We start from the raw sequence: 12,244 nt of genomic DNA, 5'->3' as shown, positions 1-12,244 counted from the left end.
GTTAATCCCAAACTCCTAATTTATCCCTTCACCCCTTTTCCCCTCTGGTAACCATAAGTTTGTTTTCTATGTCTGTGAGTCTATTTCCGTTTTGTAAATAAGTTTATTTGTGTCAGTTTTTTAGATTCCACATATAAGTGATATATGATATCTGACTTTCTCTGTATGACTTACTTCACATAGTATGATGATCTCTATATCCCTAATATAATTTTTTAAAATTAATTTTTACTGGAGTATAGTTGATTTACAATGTTGGGTTAGTTTCTACTGTACAGCAAAGTGAATAAGTTATACATAAACATATATCCACTCTTTTTTAGATTCTTTTCCCATATAGGTCATTACAGAGTATTGAGTAGAGTTCACCCTGCTATACAGTGGGTTCTTATTAGTTATCTATTTTATGTATAGTAGTGTGTATATGTCGATCCCAATCTCCCAATGTATCCTTCCCCCCCTTTCCCCCTTGGTAGCCATAAGTTTGTTTTCGACATCTGTGACTCTATTTCTGTTTTGTAAATAAGTTCATTTGTACCATTATTTTAGATTCCACATATAAGCGATATCGTATGATATTTGTCTTTCTCTATCTGACTTACTTCACTCAGTATGAAAATCTCTAGGTCCAACCATGTTGCTGCAAGTGGCATTATTTTGTTCTTTTTTATGACTGATCCCATATATAAATGATATCATATGATATTTGTCTTTGTCTGACTTACTTCACTTAGTATGATAATCTCTACGTCCCTAATATACTTTTTTTTTTTTTTTTTTTTTGGCGGTACGCAGGCCTCTCACTGTTGTGGCCTCTCCCGTTGCGGAGCACGGGCTCTGGACGCGCAGGCTCAGCGGCCATGGCTCACGGGCCTAGCCGCTCCGCGACATATGGGATCTTCCCGGACCGTGGCACGAACCTGTGTCCCCTGCATTGGCAGGCGGACTCCCAACCACTGCGCCACCAGGGAAGCCCCCTAATATACTTTTAACTGTAAAATTAACAAAGAGGAGGAGAGTAGAAGTGAGAAATATTCGGCTATAACTATTTCTCTAAATTCGATCTCGCATCAGAATTATCAAGGATGCTTTTTACAATTCCTATTTCTGAGCCCCATTGCAAACCTCTTGATTCAGAATTTCTAGAAGTAGGAATTAGGAATCTGCATTTTAAATAAACTGCCTAGATAATTCACATGAACATTAAAGTTCAGAGCTTCACAGCTTGTGCCTGGGTCGCTGCAGCTGTCTCTTAGCTGATGTCCTACCCTTGTGTTTTTCTTCTATCATTTTTGGAACACTCCTAAAGGTCTACATTTATCATGCTACCATGATACATATGGCATGGTTCCTTTGGATCACCTCATTATATTTAGAATTGTCCCTTGATGATGAAAGGCCTTCCCTCTGTCTCCCCAATGTCTTCTCACTGGCCTCGTCCCCAACTCCTCCCCAGCCCAGTTGTCCACTTGGACCAGAATAAGCTGCCTTCAAACTACTCAGCAAAGCCCTTGAGGTTCCGTCGAGAACCAAAGGGGCTGCCACTGCAGTGGGGGAGGGCAGAGTGGAACATTGGCTTACAGGCTCTCCATCCCCATTCCAACCAGAGCTCCACTTGTGCTTCCTCATAAAATTTATTTGGAGATAAGACTCTGGTAGGTAGAATAAATTTTTTTAAAAACACTGTCCTAGATTAAATCAACTATATCCCTTTCCTACCTGCAAACACTTTATTTCCTTTGTGTGAAACCCTTCCCCATCTCGCCCACTGCAAGGCTTCCTTATCAACAGTCCATGGTGGGTCCATCACATTTCAAAACCTTTCTCAAGATGCAGCTGGGTCTCACCTAACCGTCCAACCTCAGAGTTGTTCGTGTCATCTGGAGCTCAGGTCAAGTGACTGCAAGTGGCGTCAGTTTATTTCTCATTGTTAAGTTATACCCATCTGAGTTGTTTCCTTCATCCAACAAATATTTATCAATCCACTACTACATAGCAGGATCTGTGCTCAGCCCTGGAAATACAGTAGTGAACAAAGCAGACAAAAGTCCTTGCCCCTTGTGGAGCTTACATTTTTTATGTGCATGTCCTCCCCAAAGAGATTCCAAGTTCTGCAGTAGGAACTTGGTCTCCTACTGGTTTTATATCCTTTTAAAGGACTTAGTAATAATAATTCAATTAAAACCATTATAGCAAACATGACACAAAATTCATGACAAAGCTATTTCATGTCTTCAAAACCTCGGGGTTTTATTTTCTTGCTACTTGAAAATTAATTCTGAATAATAATTTATCTGTCCCTACTTATGTTCCAGATTCTGTTTAGAATCAAAGACCCAAAATTTAAGGGGAAAAGGTAAATGACAATTATTTGCAGTTCTTTAATTCTGTAATCAGCATGATACCATTAAATTTGTCTCATACTTTTTTCTTAAATAGCTCTACTACCCTTATGAAAAGAACTTGCTTAAATTCCCAAACATACCCAACCAATTTTCTTGATTTGCCAAAACTACAAGGAGCTTTTAGAAAGGAACAGTACTATTCTGTCAGTTCTCTTGATCCATTCCGGAGTTGAGAACATTTTTTAATTTTTTTTTTTTTTCTTACCTCACCATAGATCTAGTGAGCATGAATTTCACACTCACATAACTCAAGCATGACTTCTGATGTCTAGCAATGCTGAGCTAATTTAGTCAGACCAGTCCTCCTATTGAAAATTACTAAAAGTACTGAATAAAATACTTTTTCATCTTATTAAAAAACATCAGTAAGCCAAAACATAGTAAGGCATTACCAGGCCCAGAATAGATGAGAACAAAGAAAAGTAGGCCAAGCACTAGGAGCTGCTTTTGTTCCAAGGGCATTTGCCTATTTGGACTATGAGACTGAGCTGTGGCTTCCATGGATTCCTGGGGTGAGAGGAATGGAAATCAGATCCCAGGGCCCACCAAATGTGGAGAGTATAATAGGAGAACCCCACATTAAAGTGGAACACAGAGGTCAGCTCATCCCCTCCCACCCCACTCAGAGAGCCATGGAAAGAGTTGCTTTAATCCAGCACAGAGCAGAGCAGGAAGAAAAGAAAAGGAAACCCAGACCCCAAGAGGCTGTAACCATAGGAATATTGGAAGCCTAAAATGTACAGCCCCAAATTTGTATCACTGCCCAAAATCTAGTTTAGAGTGGTACCAGACTGTCTACTCAAACCCCCAAAAGAAGCAAGTGCAAACTTTCTCCAGAGGAGAAATGAAGCTCATCTTATTGAGCCTTTGAGAGTCCTCAACTCATACTTTCTCAAGTGTTATGAGCAGCACAGAATCAAAGGTAACCAAGCACACAAAGAAGCAAGGCAGCAGGAGCAAGAACCAGTAGGAAGAACAGACAGCAGAATCAGACACTCAGAAACTTCCCATATTGGAATTACCACATTCAGATTATTAAAAGAAGATGCTTGTCATAGTTAAGAAAATTTTAAAGCTTGAAAATATCTGAAAGGAGCATGAATCTATAAAATTGTCAAAGCAGTTTTTTTTAAAGGGTCAAATAGAATCTCTGGAGATTAAAAAGTACAATAATTAATATAAACAGATATGTATATGTATAACTGATTCACTTTGTTATACAGCAGAAACTAACACACCATTGTAAAGCAAGTATACTCCAATAAAGATGTAAAAAAAAAAAAAAAAAAGATAAATGTCTTTTTCTCCATACTTGAACTTCCTGAGCCCTTATTTCTGCTGATGTGGGAATTTCAAATGTATTGATTACATGTCCAGGTTACACTTAGTCTCCTTGGGGTAAATATTTAGTAATCAGTACTCAGTAACTCAGAACTAAAGAAGTTCCAGGGCTTGTACGTCCTTGGATGGTGGTTTGGTCTGTGATTCTGGATTCTAATCCTGCTTTCTCCCCTCCTTAGGCATTCATTGGCCTCTCTCCTCAGTTGTGCCCACCATCAAAGCCCCCGCACTCACTTCTGCACTCTCTTCACTCAGATAACTCTTGTTCGTCCCAACTATAAGTCCTAGCCTGTGCCTCTAGAAAACATGGAAAATTCCCAGCTGCTGGGCTACCTTCTGGGGCCATACGATCTCCATGGGACAGCCTCAGGTCCTCTCTACCTAAAACCTCACCTAGGGAGCTCTATTTTTCCAGACAAGAAGTGGGGCAAAAATCCCCTGAGTCAGATCCAAACTTTTCTGGACATTTTGTCTTTCACGACCCCACTCCCCTCCCTACCCAGACTCAAGCAGAATGGGAAAGAGAGCTCTCTTTTCTCCTCTCCCTTTCTGCCAAGCTTCTCATCCATCCCAGAAATGCTTCTGTCTCCTCTCACACTGCAGGAAAATATTCTGTGCTTATTGAAGAATTTTTTCCTGTTTTATGTTTATTGTATCAAGTCTATGCTCTGAGACCTCCATGCTTTGTCTTGATATTCAAACTTTTGGAATGGAAATCATAAACAAATAATAACATAAAAAATTTTCTCTTATCGAGAATCTTGCTCTCAGCGTTGAAGGCTCTGGCTTTGAAGACTGTCTTTGAAAGCTCAAAGCTAAGAGTATGACTGTTTTTACCAGCTTGTGTTCTCCCTTCTCTAAGACGTATATTTCTCTCAGGCTGAGAGGAAAGGGAAATGACTGAGAAGGAAAAATACAGTCAGTAATATTTCAAAATATTATTCTGCTGCATCAACAACTTTTCTTATCCGGTCTCCACAAAAAGAAAATGTGTTTAACAATGAACTTGGTATAACAAAATTATCCTGCGGCAAAAATGTGTGGGCCATAGAGTTTTGTTATATAAGGATTCGATCAGCCCATAGGTTTCAAGAGCAGGCCACTGGCAAATTGTATTAATTTACCATGCATTTCTCATCACACAGGTCAAAAGTAGTGTTATTGAGATAACAGAAGATTTGGAACAAAGATATATTTACTTTGGCTAGTAGCTATGAAGATAGAATCCATTTTCTTTTAATCTCAAAATTAAGAGGGCTATACTGTTACCATGATTATGTCACCCCTAAATGTCATTAGGGAGGGTTTTGTTTTTTAATGAGAAATCATGCCATACATTGACGGTTCAAAAATGACTCTACTCATCACCTGAAAATATTACAACATTTATCATGATTAAAAATAATTTGGGTTTCATTGAAGAGTAACAGTTTTTCACAAAAATTCTAAGGTCTTTCTTTCCTTTGAGGATAAAAATATATATAAAGGGAAGCAGGTGAAATCTGCCAACTTTATATTTGGAAAGAAATACAGAGATGATTTTCCTGCCAGCAGTCTTGGATATAAACCAACTAGATAAAGTTATCAGAAAGGATTAATTGGGTCCCAACATACGTAAATGAGCTGCCACTTTTGGTATGCTGACCATTAATGTTTTAGACTAGAGAGTACAGTGCCTCTTTCAGCTAGAATTGAAATGTTCCCGAAGACCAACTGGAAAACACATTAAGAATACACTGGAATATCCATAAGTTTTTTAGCGTATCTCTGATTGTAACTACTGATAGTGCCCATATCAGTCCTATGGAATCAGCCTCTATTCTGTACATCTGTATTTAAAGCAAACAACAACAAAATCCTCCAATTATCAGAGATTTAGCTATGAAAAAAGGATTCACCTGGAGCTGAAATTTACAAAAACAAAACTATAGAACCTTCCCATTCTTAAGATTTCAGTTTAATAAGTTTTTGAGATTGTTTTTGAAAAGTGAATCTATCCATTATTAAGTCATTTACAGAGTGTTAGAGTTCAGGGTACATGTATCCTGAAGGTCAGTGCTATGGTTTCCACAGCAACTATAGCTCTGTCTCACTTGACTCCTCACTTTGTGCTTTATTGAGCCTGTGGTAGTAAATTCAGGCCCATGGTGAGTACAAGTAGGTGAATATAGGCACACACGCACACCTGTGTATAGATAAGGTCTCTTCTGTAAGACCTGGGTTTTCCTTTCCATCATGTCATGATATACTTAACCTTTAAGCTTGGAATCAACAGAGCCTTTTGCAGGCCTTTCAATTCCCAGGCATTGTAGTAAAATACTTTTATAATGAGAATTATGACCTCTGGCATATTTTTTAAAAAGTTAAATGATCACATGTTCAAACAACCCAAATCTGCTAAGTTTACAACTAAGAGACCTGTCACTGATTCAAGAAAGGAGTCTTCTCTTGAGCCCACTGCTAATTCCAGGAATGAGATTGATAGAATAAGGGGATATTTCAGCTCAATTTTCCTTGAAACCAGGTATCTGGGGTTAACACAACAGCACTTCAGTTCCATCCAACTGAGCTGCTCAATTGCTTTGAGATTCTTGATAGATTGGTTGACTGGGCTAACTGTATCTATCACAGCAGGCCCCAGTGCTTGAATGCTTGCTGTGTAGTGCAATTAACAGGCCACCAAGTTATTTAGAAGACTTGTCCCCACCGTGAAAGACAAGCTCCATCCCCCAAATTCTAGAGCTTCTTGCTTCACAGTTTTTGTGGCAAGAATTCCTCCTAACGGAAACCACTGTTTGCACCTTTGGTGTTCATTTATGAAGACATCCAACAAATATTTGTAGAGTGCCTACCATATGCAAGGGGCTGCACTGGGCACTCTAGGCCCTATGTTGACCCTGTCTTAAGTGCCTTGAACGGGGGTCTGAAAAGGACCCACAGCAAAGTGAACAGTGTTAAATGTCCTCACTCTTAGGTCGTTCTCAGCTACCAAACCCTTAATATGACTTTCGCATAGCCACTGCCATGTTTTTCTCTTCCATTCCAGGCTTTCATTTACCTCCCCAGGTACTGCCCTACTATTTTTTTTTTTTTTGGCCGTGTTGGGTCTTCGCTGCTGTGTGCAGGTTTTCTCTAGATGCGGCAAATGGGGGGCTACTCTTCGTTGCAGTGCGCAGGCTTCTCACTGCGGTGGCTTCTCTTGTTGCGGAGCACGGGCTTCAATAGTTGTGCCATGTGGGCTCAATAGTTGTGGCTCGCGGGCTCAGTAGTTGTGGCACACAGGCTTAGTTGCTCTGCAGCATGTGGGATCTTCCCAGGTCAGGGCTCGAACCCGTGTCCCTTGCATTGGCAGGTGGATCCTTAACCACTGTGCCACCAGAGAAGTCCCCCTGCCCTGCTACTGATCCATCCTCCAGAGTCCCCACTCTTCCTTATTCTCCGTGTCCTTTCCTCTTACCAAATAAATCACAACTTGATCCCCACTCTCATCTCAACCCTCCCTCCCAGCTTCTCACACCCAGCTTCGCCAGCCCTCATCTAGTTTCCTTTTTTTCTTCCTTCATTCCTCTCTCACTGAGGATTTCGAAGTCTTCATAGGACAGGGAGATCCAAGGCACCATGTGGCTTTTGTCTCAATAGTTCAGGGCCTGATAGGGTTCAGGGAGTTAGTCGGGGACTCAAGAGTTGAGCCTCCTTGGCTACATCCTGGTTAAATAAGCGCTCTGCTATTGGTGTGAGGATCTAGCCACTGTTCATCTCCCTGCTTTTTCGGTAAATGTCTCCATGTCCCATACAAGCCATTACCTTTTTTACCTTCCCCCCGAACCAGCCTGAACTTACAGAGAAAAGACACCATCTATGAATTCACCCAAACCAGAATCCTAGGAATGATCGAAGGCCCTCCCTGCTCACTAACCCTTCCTTATCCCCTCCGTCACCAAGCCCTATGGGTTTATCTTCACTGTCGCTGCCTTATTTAGGTTCTTATCACCTCTGGCCTGAATTATTGCCCTACCCCCTCACTGATTAGTCCAATCTACCACCACCCACCACCACACACCATACTGGTGCCCCCACCTCCATCCATCAAATTCATGCCTCCAAAAGCAGCCATGGAATTTTTTCCAAAATATATGTCACTTCTTGGCCTGAATCCCCACAGCTTTCAGAATAACATTCAAACTGCTTGGTTTATGACACATGGTTCATGATCAGATCTTGCTTCCATTAGTAGCTTCCTTTCCCAGCAACCTACCATCCACCCATGCATTCTTTATTCCAACCGTATAGAACAGCGTGTGGCTTCTGTAACTTCTGCTGATTCACACCTGCGCTATATCACATGTACCGCCTCCTCCTGGAATGCCCTTCTTCTCATCGTGGGGGAGGAAAAATTAATTTTCCCTCTGTCCTTCTAACTTCCCAGCTGTAACAAAAGGCAGATTAATAAAAGCAAACAAGTTTATTAACATGTATACAGGAGAGATGCCCAGGGAAAAAATAAGTAACCCTCAAAGAGGTGGCTTTAGAATCCAGGCTTAAATACCATCTTAAGCTAAAAAAAAAATAAAAAATGGTGTGGAGGAGGCCAGTTATGGGGAGACGGCCATGAGCAGGAGGGTTTGTTGTGTAGATTTACATTCTTTTAAATCTCCATTCATGAGAGTTTCTGGTGATTTAGTCATCTTTCTCTCGCTGGTAGGGAAAGGGAAAGAAAGAGAGAGAGGCTCTAATAAATGGAGATTTCCTTTATACATATAAATTTCCCTTACAAAAGGGTAACTTCTACTCTGTTTTCAAAGCTTTTCCTCTGTCTGCTGTTTCTTAAAATAATCAGCTCAAAATAACTCTGCCAAAAGGGCACATTTTGGGGTGGCATACTTTACCAGCCTTCACCTTGAATAGTCAAATTAACTCTCATTGATCTTACTGATCCTTCAGAGTCCATTTACTGTGTGTTGTGCACTGTGCTAAGAGCAGTGTATGTGTTCCTTGAACCGTAACTCCAATTTAGATGTCCTTCATTTGAGCTCCTAAGCATTCTATGAATACCTCTATTAGAGCATCAATCATAGACAACATTCATTTTGTCAGCCTCATTCATTTATTCAACCAATATTTATTTACCATATGTCATACGATAGTGGGCAGAGATCTCATGTGCCTGAGACTTACGACTAGGAAATACAGCAGGCGTCATTGGGACTGGTGTTCTGTAATGCCAGGCCATCTTGGTTCACTTCCTGAAGCCCTCAGAGGCAACCACGCCCACTGTTTAGAAAGACTTTAATCTTAACAAAAGGTGATTTAGAACATCAAAAGTAAGTGGATTGCTTTCATCAGAAAAATGCAATTGGTTCTTATAAAGTATTCTTGCTTTTTAAAAAAAATTAATCTGAATCTAACCAAACCTCTATATTAGTTATCAGTTTATAGCAAATGGAGGGGATAGAGAAACAAGTTAAATGATACCACAAGGAAGTAGTCAGCCAAATTTTATATTTTATAAAATCCAGTTTCTCCAACCACAAATGTCCCAGTTTCTCCAACAGACTAATGGCATGAAATAAGGGGAGATAAATGGAATAAAAGATACTTAGATCTTAATTTAGAAGTAAGTAATTGGTGTAAGAATACAACTTGTAGTCATTTCAAGGAAGTAATTGGACAATAGAGTACGTGTGTGTATGTGGGTTTCCACTGCTCTGTTGTTTGTAATGGTGGAAATACAATGCTTCCACTGAAAAGGATGCAGTATTGAGACAGAAAAGTAAAGTAAGAGGGAGGAAAAAAAGCAGGGTGATTTAGTCATGGACCATATGCATGGAATGGTAATCAGAAAACCTAGATTTTAATGTAAGGCTAGTTCCCACTGTTAGAGCTTGAGCAAATCAACCTCTCTGAGACTCTATTTCCTCATCTTAAAATAAGTTATAGTTCCTATCTCATAGAGATGCTATGAGAATTAAATATAATAGTGTGAAGCACAAAGCTTGGCAGAGTAAACATTTGCTATATCCTCCTAGAATATACACCAGACTTTCTAGAGTGGTCATGGCTCTCTAGAGAGGAAATTATGGATTTTTTCCCTTTTCTGTTTTAGTTAGAATTTCATTGTCATTCAACTCTAAAGTTTTTGTCATTTTCATTGTAAGAATACATGTATGTATCCTTCGAAAATATTAATAAACTCTATTTCTTAGAGCACTTTTAGGTTCACAGCAAAATTGAGAAGAGAGTACAGCGTCTCCACATATCCCCTGACTGCACACACATAACAAAATCCCCCACTATCAACACTGTGTCCTTTTTGAACCATGAGTTAGTTAGGTCTGATTTTTAATTTTCAAATAACTGGGAATTTTTAACAGATAATTTGATATTTAGTTGCACTGTCATCAGAGAAAATGGTTTGTATAATCTTGATTCAATAAGAATTTGTACTTAAACTTTCATTTTCCTATATAACCTAATACATGGTAAATATTTGAAAAGAAAGCATATTTTTCATATGCAGGAGTCTATATATTTTCAATATGCTCTGTCATTCTTTAACATATATTTTTAAATCCCTGACTACAACTGTGGATTTGTTCATTTTTCTTGTAATTTTTCTTGTGTTTTAAAGGTTATATAGCAGCCCTCTTAATCCTGATTGATCTTTTTTGCCTCCTGTTTTATTTTGTTATGTGAACTATTTACATAAGGTAGCACAGGAGAAGTGATAGCGAGATGGGAAGACTTCCAGCAGTGCAAGATTCAGAATGCAGAAGGGTGTAGTGGTTACTGGCATGTTCTTTGGATAAAGACTCATCTAGACTGAAGTCCAGGCTTCTCATGTCTAAGCTTCAGTGTACTCATCTGTACAATGTGGCTGATGACAATAACAGTACCCACTCCAATCCAAACTCACATCTGGTGGTGCCTTAGGCTAAAGGTCGGGGCATTGCAGAATCCTGAAAAATTTCCTAAAAGTTGTAACTGGGAAATAAATCAGTGTTGACTTGAAATAATGCATGAGCTTAAGAGGGCTTACCTACTTGTAGCAATGAAAAGGGAATCATAAAAAATCATTTCCTAGCTAAACTGAAATCCTCAGGGGGTCATTGTAGTGCCACTGGTCAGTGTTCTTGAACCCTTGGTTCATCACCAGTTTTCAGAGGCACTAGAGGAGCTGAAGAAATCCCCTGATTTCTTTTGCATTTTATCACATGCTCCATAGGCAAAGTGAAAGCTTTCTTCAGTTCTCACTTTGTGAGTAAATTCTAACTAAACCAAAGTAATTTGTTAATTCAGTCATAATATTTCTGATAACCCAAGAAACTATAATAATCTAAATAATAATGGGATTTCACTTAATGCCTGTTCCTTTTACTTTCTTACATAAATTAAGACCCTCTGTCCATCTTTTCTCCATGGAAGTACATAAAGCCAAACCTAATCTTCTCCTGACAGAACACATCCATAAAAATGAGCTTTGAAGTCTGCAGATCACTAAAAGGAATGTTCTGCCTGGAACGGACAGTTTATAATAGTTGTGAACGTTTAACTTTCCAAAGTGTCCACAAGATTTAATAGCTTTATCCAGCTCTAAAAAAAACATACCCTTCTCTGGCCCTCATTTATCTAGAGATCAGTTCAGTTTATTAGCAAATATTTGTGCTCTGCTATGTGCCAGGCACTGTTCTAGGCTTTGGGGAAACAAAAAGTGGTTAAGACATGGTCCATGGTGAAGGGAATTCTAGTCTGTTTAGTAAACAAGCAAAGCAATGAATTAAAACATTCATTTTACAAAAACATAAGCTATACAAAAAGGAAAGTTCCGTTCCTACGGGTGGCCTGAGTCCTGGGGGAGGGGCGGCCCCGGCCGCTAGGCATCTTGCTGCTGGATGAAGGGTTGGGGATGGCTTTCATACCGTCCTGCGGGCAGATGAGCACCACAGAGGTGCCCCTGCACACCACCAGGCCCAGCTGCAGGGTGTCCTCTGTGAGCTCGTACTGGTCGTCATGGTCTCTCATGTACTCGATGGTGCCGTCCAGCACGAGGCTGAGCAGCGGGTCAGACCCTCTCAGGATTCCACTGGCTTCTCGGCCTCCTTAGAACTTCACTAGGATCGTCTTGTCAATGTATCTGGACAGGTCCAAGATGCTCTCCTTCTTTTTCTTCTCTTTGTCCGCCATCTTGCCCAGCCGCGTCGCTGCCTATCTAGGTTTATATCAGAGGTTGAAAACAGGTAAACTGAAGACATTTGACCCACGTGGCATTTTTGTTTTTAATCCAGAAATTTCAAATAGAAATATGAGTTTTGGGGTTGTCGGGAAGAGTCAACGAATGTGAAAGAATGGCACTTTGGACTAACTTTCCTGTATGACTGCTGTTAACCAGAATTAAGAAGCCCTGCTCCCTTTAGAAGGGACACATACTCCCTCAGGCCAGCCTGCTTCACATACTTGGGTTATCTGTCTGGCTGCGGGAGGAAGGAAGCCTGTGACCTTGA

The 12,244-nt window shown here is 40.1% G+C and overlaps 1 pseudogene across 1 annotated transcript; it reads right to left on the bottom strand.

The window, feature by feature from the left end:
* Positions 1-11,616: 11,616 nt before the first annotated feature.
* Positions 11,617-11,927, bottom strand: LOC309962110 (U6 snRNA-associated Sm-like protein LSm7; annotated as a pseudogene). The gene has a single exon. The product of its transcript is annotated as a U6 snRNA-associated Sm-like protein LSm7 (transcript).
* Positions 11,928-12,244: the final 317 nt, after the last annotated feature.

This window comes from Leucopleurus acutus (genome assembly GCF_964270905.1).
Source record: "Leucopleurus acutus genome assembly, chromosome: 5".
Taxonomy (NCBI): domain Eukaryota; kingdom Metazoa; phylum Chordata; class Mammalia; order Artiodactyla; family Delphinidae; genus Leucopleurus; species Leucopleurus acutus.
Note: the sequence above shows the minus strand (reverse complement) of the source record. Positions and strands in the feature narration are given on the sequence as shown.